The following is a 12,735-nucleotide window of genomic DNA, read 5'->3' on the forward strand; positions in this document are numbered from 1 at the left end:
AATAGTACAATAGCTTAGTAGGTGTAATGAAATATGCCGCCGTTACACTGTTTATTTATTTGGAAAGACAGCTTGGTCGACAATTTACATGTTACAGTACTCTGTAATGTGTGTGTATAACATAACTCTAGCCATTTACAGAGTCTCACAGCTTAAACGTAATTGTCTATAGGAACAACAGAATAAAATCTTCAATTTTGTAATTTTAGGTTCGAAGAAACCATAGTAAAAAGAAATAGATTTAAATACCTACACTTGAACTTGACTGAATCAGTGTAAAGTTTACATTGTACAATTTTATTGCGTTTGTTCAATTTCGCGCAGTGTTGTAGGTACGGTGGCATTAGAATAATGGTAAAAATCAAAGTGATGACTAGATATGTACCTACATACGTACTCTAATGATCTTGTATGGCAATTAGTAGTAAGTGTTGTATCCCGGAGCACAAGACCACGCGCAACTCGCGCCCTCGAGCCGCACTGCCACTGCCATACACGTACAACATTAATAGGCTTTAATTTAAGACTGATTTAATTTACTCTTTATTTCTTGTTATTACATTCATAACTAACACGTAATTAATTTACGGTTCAGTACAAATATTTAAAGCTTAGTTTCTAAGTTTGTCAAAATTTACATGTTGGTGTAGTGTGTTATTTTTATACTTGATTGATGAAACTAAAAGGGTTGTTTCTAATGCTCGAATGCAAAAACGAAAACGAAAGTGCTATTCAATACTATTATTAGTATACATAGATTTTTAAAAATACCTTTCCATAAAAAACATTAGTACAGCAATTAGTCATAATTATAATATGGGGTGTAAAATTTTTTGAGAATTTATTATTGATCATGTAGGGAAAGTTGTTGCATTTGAGCAGTAGAATCAACCCTTTTCATTTGATCAATTTATGTATGTATAAATATAACATCCTTTAATGTTGCATTGGTGTTTTCCTTAGGTTTCTTAGGTTTAGAAGTCTCGCGCCGGCCACACTGCAATTAGCTATGATGCATTTAATATGGTTAGGTATTTGCGGTAGAAACAAATAATATAAGAAAAATAATGTTGCAATTTTAGCACGAACAAAATATTTATGTTGTGAATTTAATAAAATGGACTGTTGAGAGCTACAGTGAAAGAAGCTACAACGCTAAAACTCAAGGTACATTTACCACGAAAGAAGAGAGAGAAATAGTGGTAGAGCTGTTTAATAATTTTAGTATTTTACTTACGACAACTCCGGAATAGATTTTGTAATGGTGGCCGGCCGTAATCGTGTTGATGTGCTTTTAGTTGTAAGCTCACTAACGTTTGCATGGCAGCACCGCGGTTATCTTATATTGTGCATGAATATTCCTTTGTACAAAATTATACGATGAGGTCAGTAAAGTAATAATTTCACTTTTATAAATCTTTACAGACTTCCAACGCGCTAACGTCAGCTATATCTACATACTTGGATTCTTTTCTGATCGTTGCTACAAGTGATTTGTATCTTTATTATTGCGGTCGTTTAGGTAATAATGCATTAAATTGATTATTCATTTCAGTTTTATAAGATTGTGTTAAATGATTGTAATGGTATCTGATTGTTGTAGGTTACTTACTTAAGAAACTTAAAATAACCGCGGTGCGTGTCCGAGAATGCCCGAGAGGTGCCAGTGCCAAAGTGTAGGCACAATTTGTGGCTTAGGCACATGACATGAGTAAAGAAAGTCCTTTACTCGTGTAGCGGGCTCGTTATTGTCTGTCACAAATAATTATTTATCGTTTTCACACTAATAAATGTATTGTAATATTTTTGTTTTTTATTTATTTAAGTACTTAGGTATTTAAACTTTAAATTCTTCAAATCCGGAAGAAAACTGCCTCTACTACCTACAAACAGTTTTAATTCCTATATTTCAATTATTAATATTGTTCTCTAAGGATCAAGCACGACATTAATTGGATTATTCCACTTTGTTCACTGTCCACATAAATCACCTCAGAGCTGTTTCACCCAGGTGATAATCACCAGGTGAATTGATTCGACTAATGCGTTGAAATGGTTCTGAGATGATATTATAAACTAAACCTTCACCCAGGTGAATAAAGTGGAATAAGTAATACATGAAATTGACTCGTAGATTAAGTTAACTCAATCTAATTTCCAGTATTTGCAAAAAAATATTTCTTAATTTTTACAATAATAACTACCTACTTAATATTAGGATTAGTTTCTAATGAGACATAGGAATGAAGTAAGAAGCCAGTCAGGAAGACTAGTTTTGGTAAATATGTATATTTTTTTTATTCGCATTGCGCGAATTCGACTCGCCACGTGGCCGGTTTCTATAAGATATTACCTATTATATTATCAAAGACTACATCGACTTGGCTTTATTCGTCGTTGACATGGACTGGCTGGAGGTACACGTTCAGGCACAGCTTTCACAGTTAGAAATACTAGTACCTAATACCTATTACCTACTGTTGAGGTTGCAGTCTGTTGTAGTGTAGACGAGTAATATTGTATTTTGACTAGGTTATAGGACTAGGATCTGCGCTCAAAAATGCCCAAATTGAGTCCATACTGTTAACGTCAATTGTTCGAATGAGAGGACGTGGGTATTTAAAATACCGATGTTCGTCTCGAGTGGGTCACGCCAGTCGCCAGTAATTTACGTTTATTGGAACCTCGGAGTTGGCAATTGACTGACGACACCGCCGCGCCCGGCGCATCATCGATCTACAATCAGCAATAGAACATCGGCCGCCGAATTGAGGCAAGGCCGGCATCATCTAATAAAGGAATCCATAAGTAGACTAATTTGATTAGTATACTCACCTATAGACATTTATTGTTCTTCAAGGCATTCAGCTCAGGAGTAGGTATGTAGGTAGGTACCTACCTACCAGCGTGTGTGGCCTTTGGAGTCTAAAGTTAAAGGTATTATATTATCTGTGGTTAAAGTATTGTTTATAAGAAATAAAAAGTAATAAAAAGCTTGTAATAATGTTAAAAAGATACATAGACGACGATAAACTAAGTAGGTCGCGAATAGTTTACCAAGTTTGTATTACAGCATAATCTACTAGTAGATATTTCACACATTTCCTAAGTAGGAGGTAGGCCTAGGTTGTATGTTCGGAATTTCCGGTAGCTTAACGTAAATGTCTACATTATTTGTACCTACTTACTCTTAAAAATCTTTGAAAAGAGGCTGACTAAGTACCTACCTAGTACCTACCTACCTACGCACAAAGGATAATTAAATTCAAATGTTTTTTTAAAAAAATGATGCAGATTCTATCAGGTAGGTAGTTATGTATGGATCAACAGTACGAATAGCCGGCAAATCAAAATCAAAAAATATTTATTCAGTTTAGACCACAAGTGGCACCTGTGAGTGGCACTTATGAACGTCAATAGAAAATAATAAAAAAAGAAAAAGGTAGCCCTTATGGGGCACTTGTCTCCTTATCTTTTGGGCCCTACCAGCGCTTCGAGACAAACATATTATGGCAAGTGCTGAGAAGAAACGCCGGAACAAACTCAGTCACCACTTATTGCCAGGAATTATCTAACGGTAAGAATAGTCAAATTTAAGTACATCAAATATGTGCAGACTGAACTGACCACGCATCCTTGTCATCAATATAGTCTCGAACCTTGTAGTACCCTTTGGACATAAGGGTATTTTTTATATGTATCTTAAATTTGTTTATTGGCAATTCGACAAGGTTGTGTGGTATTTTGTTAAATATGGTAATACATTTCCCCAAGAATGAATTACCTATCTTATGCAACCTAAATGATGGAACAGCAAGTTTATTCTTATGTCTCGTGTTAAATGAGTGGACGTCACTTTTCTTAGTAAATAAATGTATATGTTTACGGACATACATAATGTTATCAAATATGTATTGCGAAGCCACAGTCAATATATTGATTTCTTTAAAAACTTCTCTAAGCGAGTCACGTGGTTTAAGACCGTATATTGCCCGAACAGCTCTTTTCTGTAAAATGAAAATTGATTCTATGTCTGCTGCTGAGCCCCACAGTAAAAGACCATAAGACATAATACTATGAAAATAACTAAAATATACAAGCCTTGCTGTTTCAACATCAGTCAAGTTTCTGATCTTTCTCACCGCAAAGGCAGCTGAACTAAGTCTTCCCGCCAAGGCAGCAATATGGGGGCCCCATTGTAATTTACAGTCTAGGGTAATACCTAGAAAGACAGTAGAGTTTATCAGTTCAATGCGTTCATTATTTACTGTAATATTAGTATTAACTTGTTTGACATTAGGCATAGTGAATTTTAAACATTTGGTTTATTTGCGTTTAATAGCAAATTATTAGTTGTAAACCAGTCTAATACTTTGGAAAGAGCATTATTCACGTCGTCAAATATTTCCTGACGCCTGTCAGTTTTAAAAATTAAAGAAGTGTCATCCTAGATCAGCGTTGCCAGACGTCCCGATTTTGGCGGGACGTCCCGATTTTTAAATCAAATTTAAATGTCCCGCGCGGGACAGGCTCGGTCCCGCTTTTCGGAGAGAGATACTCACTTCACCAGACTATTGTTTGAAACGCCATATTATTCTAAAGACGAATTTAACGATAGAGTAAATCTGATTTAAAATATTTTTTTTGTTAAAATACATTTTCTATGGCTACTTTTGCTATCTGTTGTCACGTAAACGTAATTTTAAGTCAAATAAAAAGATAATAGGTACGTTTTTTTACTATGTCCCGCTTCAGACGGAAGAATCCCGCTATTTTCACTCAAAAAGAACCAAAGTCCCGACTTGGCGAAAAAAAAAACTGGCAACGCTGTCCTAGATATTAACCAATTTAACTTGCATGTTCGAGGTTCATTGTTAGTTCACACCCCCACCTTACTTAGGTGCCTAGATGTTCCTTTATTTAATATTCTTTTTCTTTCTATAACTAAGATAAACAAAAAATGTTGTTCATCGCAAAACTCGAGCTTAACCAATTATTCTGGTATTTTTTTTTCGTAAGTTCCATAGAAGGACCACGGAAATAAGCATGTTCACAATTTAGTAATAATAGGTCCTAGTTAGTGATGTGTTGGTAGTAATAATACTTACCTACCTACTTATTTATTTGTTTGTTATGTTGTGTTAACGCGTACATTTAAGTATGTTGCGTTGCGTTGCGTCCTGGCTGAAGCGTGGAGCTTTGTTTGTTTGGGCTTTGGGCCAGCCACGGGTCGGCGAGCTTAGGAGGGGGCGCGCAGGACGCGGGGCGCGTTACCGATCAGCCAGCCAGTGCCACTCGCTTGCTCTCGCTCACGCCAGTGCCTTACGAGGCGTGCCGCTCGACGCACGACATGCCGCCGCTCGCGCCCGTGCGTACCGTGACGACCGCGCGACTGTGATCAACTAGTGACTGACTGAAAAACACGATGGCCTGTTCCCGCGGGCTCTGTACGGCCGATAAGGTCTTCATCTTTATCAACATCGCCTTTGCCGTGAGTACCGACACAAATAATTTCAGATGCACGAGCAGACTTTTGACAACTTGATACAGTGAAGTTGTCAAAAGTCTGCAGAGCCACTGCAAGATACGTACATGGACTTTATCATTTCGTCTGTCGATCCTTTGTTATACCTAATTAATATTTGAATAATTAATCTGAATCGTTTATTTACATAAAGTTATGAAAGATAAGACTGAAGGAGTAATGATACAACAAGCATCATTAACTAAAGTTAATAGAGATATAGTAGGATCGTAGTTCGGTAAAAGCGTGCAAGTAAACAAACGAGTGCTGCTGTCTGCTATAGTCAAGCGCATTCCGACGGAACAACAATAGTAGCTCTGACTCTGAGTTTCTGTGGACGCATTGCGTTCCGAACGGGCGGCCGCGGCCGGGCTCCTGTCCGTCGAGCCTGGGACGCAAAAAACCGAGGGTGATGTCGATGGGCGCCACCTGCCTGCCGGGGCTACAGTGCTTGTGCTTATGGGGATGGTGATAATAATACATAAATAATCGTCTGAATAAATCTGTCTCCTTAGTCCTCCTTACGTTACTATAACAACAAAATTAAGAAATTGTTGCATATAGGTAGGTAGAATTTTAACACGTCATATTCAATAAAGCACTTAAACCTTATCACGGCGACTAAGCTGCGTTTCCAATAAATTGACAGGACCGGTTTCATTCTGAGCGTAAACAGAGGCTCAATGATGTCTGCTATCCGAACGGAATGTATTCCCCGAACCGAGTTCACAACTGAATATCTAACTCGTTTCTCCGCCCACTCCATACGATATTCTGGCGGTCTCCTACTGCAACCAACTATTAGGTAGGTAGGTATAATCATCAGTTAACAAACATTGTTTAGGATTACTTAATACCAACTCCTCTCAAGGTTAAAGTCTTTAGTTAGGTCGATTGAACCTTGTTCGTAATCAATCACGTGTGTGCCAGTTTGTGGTTTATCCTCAAAAAAAATCTAAGGGAGATTCATCTTAAAAATCTTATTAAAGATAATCATAATGTGAACAAACCAAAGGTAGGGCTTATTAATGTCATAATAAATTATAAGGTTGCAATATTATGATTTTATCGAAAAGAGCAAATCCTCCCAAGGATGCACAAACCGCGGCCTGCCTGCTACCTAATAAAAGTAGCGAAATTATAGTTAGCAACCTGAACATATTTTATTCAGTTGATATTATTTTCTGCGGCCCGCTTTTAGTCTTCCCCTGGTTACATTACAGTAAGGCATCCCTGCCCTAAAGCTTTCTCTATGGGTATAGGTCAGGTATGAATATTAACTTAGGCTGGGTTGCACCATCTTACATAACATACCTATAACCAATCAAAAGTCAGTCAAACTCCATACAAAAATACCGATTATATTTACGGTATTTTTAAAGTAATGTGCAACTCGGCTTGTAAAGCCTAAATTATTGATGAAGTGTCCGATTCGAATACCTAAATTAATTCAAAAAATCTCGTAGGTACCTACCTACTTACAACGTACAAATTCTGAATGTAGGTAGGTAGGTACCTACTAGATTTTTAACCCCCGACGGAAAAAGAGGAGTGTTATAAGTTTGGCGTGTCAGTTATCAGTTTGTCTAACAAAACAAATCAAATAGTTTATTCAGTAGGTACCTAGTACCTACATAGGCCCTTTGCAGCCTTTGCAGGGTACTAATACACGTTAACACGTCCCAACCAAATACATAAAGGCCCTAACACCACTTTGGTATAAAATGTGGGCTGGTGCTGAGAAAAAGTGAACTGTCTGTGGCATCATAGCTCCTGAACGACTGAAGTTATTTTGATTTGTTTTTGTATAAAAGGTTCTTACTCGTAGCTCGGCTATGCCACCATTGACCATAGCCGTCGCTAGAAAGAAAAACTCGTAAAACTCATTATTTTTTGTAAGTAGGCTTTTAAAAAGCACTTTTATTACACGTCCCAGTAATTATATTAATCCTATCACTGCTTCGGGACAATAAATGGGCCAGCAGTGCTGAGAAGGAGGCAAAGAGGTTTCATTGATAATCGTATAGTGGGTAAAAAATACCCAAGTACCTATAAAATCTGAGTTTCGAAAACTAATTGCACTTATTATGTTTAAAACATAAATTTTAACCTATTCAGTAAAATTTGACGTAGTGTTAGTAGTTTAGTGATAAAACTGCAGTTTAGACTTAAAAAAACCTTTACATTTATAAAATGTAAGTAACTACCTAAGTATTTATTATTATTAAGCAGAACGACTAAATACCTACTTTAGAGAAAAAAGCTATGCAAAAACCACGCTCATCTTATTTGATATTGGCCGAGCTTCGGCCGCGTCCGGCCTTCGATTTTGGTGTTCAGTCGAGAGCCGGCGCCGCGCCTTCGTCGGGGTTAAAAATTTTATTTTGAAAATCACGTTATTATAATCCGGTCGTGACTCTGTTCTATGTAATTAACCTAATTTATTATTATTACCACTACACATATATTATTACCACAGAATATGTATGATATTACCTACTCAATATTATTATTAGGGCTAAGTAGTAAAGATAATATTCGGCATCAATAAAACATCTAAGACAGGGATGGCGAACCTTTAAGTATCAACGTGCCACTATTCTAAAAAAATTTTTGAAGTAGTCATAGACGTGCCATTAAACACGGTAATAATATCATACAGTATTGTAACTTCATATAAACAGACGAAACGAGAACTTTCTTTCGAAATTCAAATCTCGGTATGCGCTCGGTATGCAAAAGTCGGGGGTGTCGCGAATGTGNCATTTGTGATTTTATAGGAATTTTATTGTAAAACACGGTCATATTAAACTTTTATAAAAAAATCCAGAGGTAAATGTTTTTTTTTCGAGAAAAATTTTTTCTAATCGTGTTTTCGAAAATATCATCCCATCACACATACGTTCTGTAATACATAATATTGAAAACAGTGCGAAATATCGTCAATTGCAGTTTTCACATACTAAGGGCCCATAATGAAATTAGTATAATGTTTGTTTATGTAATTAAATTTGGTTTGAAATACCTCCTGAATTGAATTTTTATTTCTCACTAGCTTTTTGGCTTCGCCCACATGAAATAAATTGTCACAGTTATGTGTGTTATAAAATATTTAGGTGCTAGCTCTTACACTATATAACTGGCGGCCGCATGTAGCTGCGCGTTGCCGCGAAGAGCAGTGAATGCAAGTGTGGTGCGCTAGATGGCGACACAGTAGCTTCTTGTAGCAGTCAGCCCTATGGCATCAAGACAGTACCGATCACTGACGTATGTCAACAAAACGGTGCTCGACTCTTAAGACAAGCTAAATTACACCATATTGTTGATGACATTGAGCATACATTTTTTTGAATACCTTCGCGAAGAAAAACTTCTGTACGTAGTACTTATTATTATTCTGTGGTAGTACTTAATTGTTCTACATAAGATGCATACTTGTCTACATACAACTATGCAAGTTATTCACCGTATACATTAAACGCTGGAAAACCGGAGTGGAGAACTCTTTGTGAAAATGTCTTTATAAACTTTCAATTTTCGTCTCCGCTCCGTTTAGTTATCTTAACATTACCTACTTGCTTATGTTCCATTTAAAAGGGAAAATTATAGTACGTAATATGAATTAAAACACCGTATGAATAACCATACTTACCTTAAAGTTTAACAACGGTTTGTATCCCTCAGGATTTGTACATATTCCCGGCATAAAAAAAATATAATGGTTTACAATTTCAAAGGACGAATCTGACCTTAATTAAATTGGAATGGGCTATGATGTATGACAGATGCAAACAATGTATCGGACATAATGGCGCCCAACGCGTTGTTGTGTTATGTGCTTGTATGTTCGCAAATCAAATGTTTAATTTCATCGTAAAAGAAAACAAGTGTTACAGAATATTTCAATATTCGTGTTAATAAACAAAGTGATTCACAAACATTGAATCAGTATTTCAACGCACGTTTCTGGAATTGCATCATAATAGAACACGTAAATTGGGGCAAATGGCTTAACAAGTACCGATGAGAACAGTTTTGAAACGATCATAATAAAACATTTATAGTGAGTCTAGCAGATAAAATGTAATTGTTTCTCTATTCCTATCCAAATTACTCTTCTTGATCTTAGAAAGGCGTATTTTAAAATGTTATTCGGAATCTTATTCTCTAAATGAGTATACATTGAGGATAACAATTAAATCTTAGTCATTAGTAAGATTAGACAAATGACTTTGCCTTCAATAACGTACGCATCAAACTCAGCATTAGTCTCGATTTTCAAAGATATTTAAAATAATATTTATTTAAATGTAACCGTAAAATTATCTACTGCACTACAGAACTGTTCACTTTAATTTGAAGCAGCAGACCTGGTATTAATTGAACCGGACGGGCGTGACAAATGACGCGGCGGATATGCGAATGTACCGAATAATGGCGCCCAACGCGTTGCCAGCCGCGATCCGATGCCACAGGGAAACTGAATTAATTTGTCAAGCGTAATGTATTCAGAGGTTGTGTCACTGTATAATTTAATTATATGCGACATTTTCTATTAATAATAATAATTTCAGCCATAGGACGTATATTGCTGAACGGCCTATGTTTGAATTCTCCAATGATATCCAGATTTAGCAGTTGGTAGCGCCTTCTGGCCATCTTTATGTGGTCGTATGACCACCTTGTGAAACATCCTTGTATATAAATTACGTGCGTCAAACGAATCAACTTCAGTTAACCATAATAATGTCGAGAAAGAACGCGAATTCATTCATTATGCAGGAAAAAATCAGATTTTTCGCCACCATTATAACTTTGACCCAATAGTAGACACTCGGATATCGACTTACCATCAACTTGGGTTCGTGCTTCGCGACAGTAATTTGTTTTGAAAACATTTCAAGGTCGGAAAAGTCGTAAAACAATCTGCTGGAAGCGCCGATGACGTCCTTACCTGTAAACAAAGAAATACAAGAATTAGGCATTTTGATTCTTGAACTTTCTGTTGACTGAACTGAATACTCTGATCTGATCACATAGATAAAATGATCGTCTCATACACCTACAGATGAAAGAAAAGACGACATGGCTAAGACAAACAAAGTTACAAACAAAATTGAATCACAACTGTGTCAACTTTTTTTTCAACTGCAGTAAAATAGATATAATGTAGGTATGTATAAATACAGTAAAAAACTATAAAGATGTACCACACTTTATTGTAAACCACACAAGACAAAAAAAGAAAGAAATACAAAAGAAAAACGGCACAATTTAACTTAGATTTGGCAGCCTTTTTAGTTCATATTAAACTATGGGTCTTAAATTCTTAATCTTAAGGTTCACTGTGTTATCGCCAAGAATCAAAGCTCATTTGTCAATTCACAAACGACGCTTGCTTAAGTGAAGCAGCAAATCGAACGCACAGCGTTGAATAGAGCTCTGTGATTAGTTCGTGTGTCACCGTGTGAGTCCACGCGCACTGTGAGACCTCATAGTAAAGTTTGTGAATACGGGCGTATATGAAATATCTATTACTTTGTGCTGACTTTGATAAATAGTAGAACATTGTACGTAATATAGTCGTCACGAAAACAACGGTAGAGCACGGTGGTAATAGGTGGACTTAGAGTGACTGACAGCACAACCATTAATGCTGTCGCCGCTTCATCATGTCACCTGTCGGCTGTCTCTTATGTTACTGCTACAATAAATACGATATAAATTATGTAGAGAAAGGCTTTTACGTCACAAAAGGCTTCAATGAACACAGGCGAAATTATGCTGAATAATTTGCAAAATTTGCTTCTATCAGAAATATAGTCCAAGGTTAACAAATTGTCAGCATAAAACTTGGAAAGTTATCATGTCCAAAGGATTGCAGTTCATAGAACGTCCACTACTGAACTTAGGCCTTCCCCAATGATTTCCATGTTGATCGATTGGTAGCGGACAGCCTTCCTGCTACCTTTATGATGGGAGTATGATCCGAGCAATCCGAGCGACATTATTGTAATGTGCGTATGCACTCATAAATATTTAGCATGTACCGATAACACTCAAACATTAGCGTAAGAATGGAGAGGCGCGTCTTCGCGGATGAAACGATCTATAAATATTGTACCATCTTATACAGGGTGTTAGATAAATGGGTATATGAGCCGACACTAGCCCATGTTAACATGGTCATATAAATGGTATGGTGAAGTCAGATATTTGATATCATCATTTTATTTTTTTTAATTTTCATACAAAATAAATTTTATAAAATCCGATTTGTATGAAAATTAAAATAATTAAAATGAAGATATCGATTTTCTGACTTCACCATACCATTTACTAACACAATGTATGGATCATAATGGTCTGATAATAAACGTATTATTATTATATTATTATTATTTACCTAACACCCTGTATAGTTGTAAATAGGTGCTATTTTGCTACAAAAATATAACCTGAAGTGCCGATACAAAGGCTTGTTACAGTTCTGAAGACGTCAAAATTATATAGCCGTGTTTATTCGCTACTTGCAGTTTCGAAGCGGTAAGTTCCGAACTTGAAGCAAACTTGGTATTTTAAGTTACAAACATCTGGACTCGAGTGAGAAGTTTGTTAGAAATGTTGAGCAAAAGGAGAAATAAAGCTGTCAAACACTGCCAGAATGCAAAATTGATCATATAATTCATACTTAGACTAGGTTTTCATTATGTTCGAAAGATAATTGGATAAGTCTAAACAAGAAGTTTAGGACGTAATGACCATTGCAGATAAAGGTGAACTTTATTGTTACTACAATAAAAACCTTTTTCATCAGTTCCATGCGCCAATTTTGCCTACTAAAACCTCAAGCCTCTAACAACTGTGACACCCCCAAATGAGTAGTCTCTTGTTACGTATTTCTTCAACTGGAGTTCTTACTTATGTTTATGTACTGCCAAGTCTATCTCGAGTTTCCGGATTCAATTAGCTTGAGTCAATTAAGAGTAACGTTACTGTTAAGTACTAGGAAGATAGAGATAGTTAAGCAAACGTTTGCTTGAGCTAGCTCTATCTGTGAAGGGGTTATAACTTTTATGTATATCTTTAAAAGCGAAAGGTTCTCTCATCATGGAAATCTCAGAAACTACAAGTGCTAGGAGTCTCAAATTATGCATGGGGGTTCCTTTTAGAACGTAGATGCTCACTAAGAATGGATTTTACGAAACTCC

This window comes from Ostrinia furnacalis, unplaced genomic scaffold, assembly GCF_004193835.3.
Source record: "Ostrinia furnacalis isolate ACB-3 unplaced genomic scaffold, ASM419383v2 OfSCF1217, whole genome shotgun sequence".
Classification (NCBI taxonomy): Eukaryota; Metazoa; Arthropoda; class Insecta; order Lepidoptera; family Crambidae; genus Ostrinia; species Ostrinia furnacalis.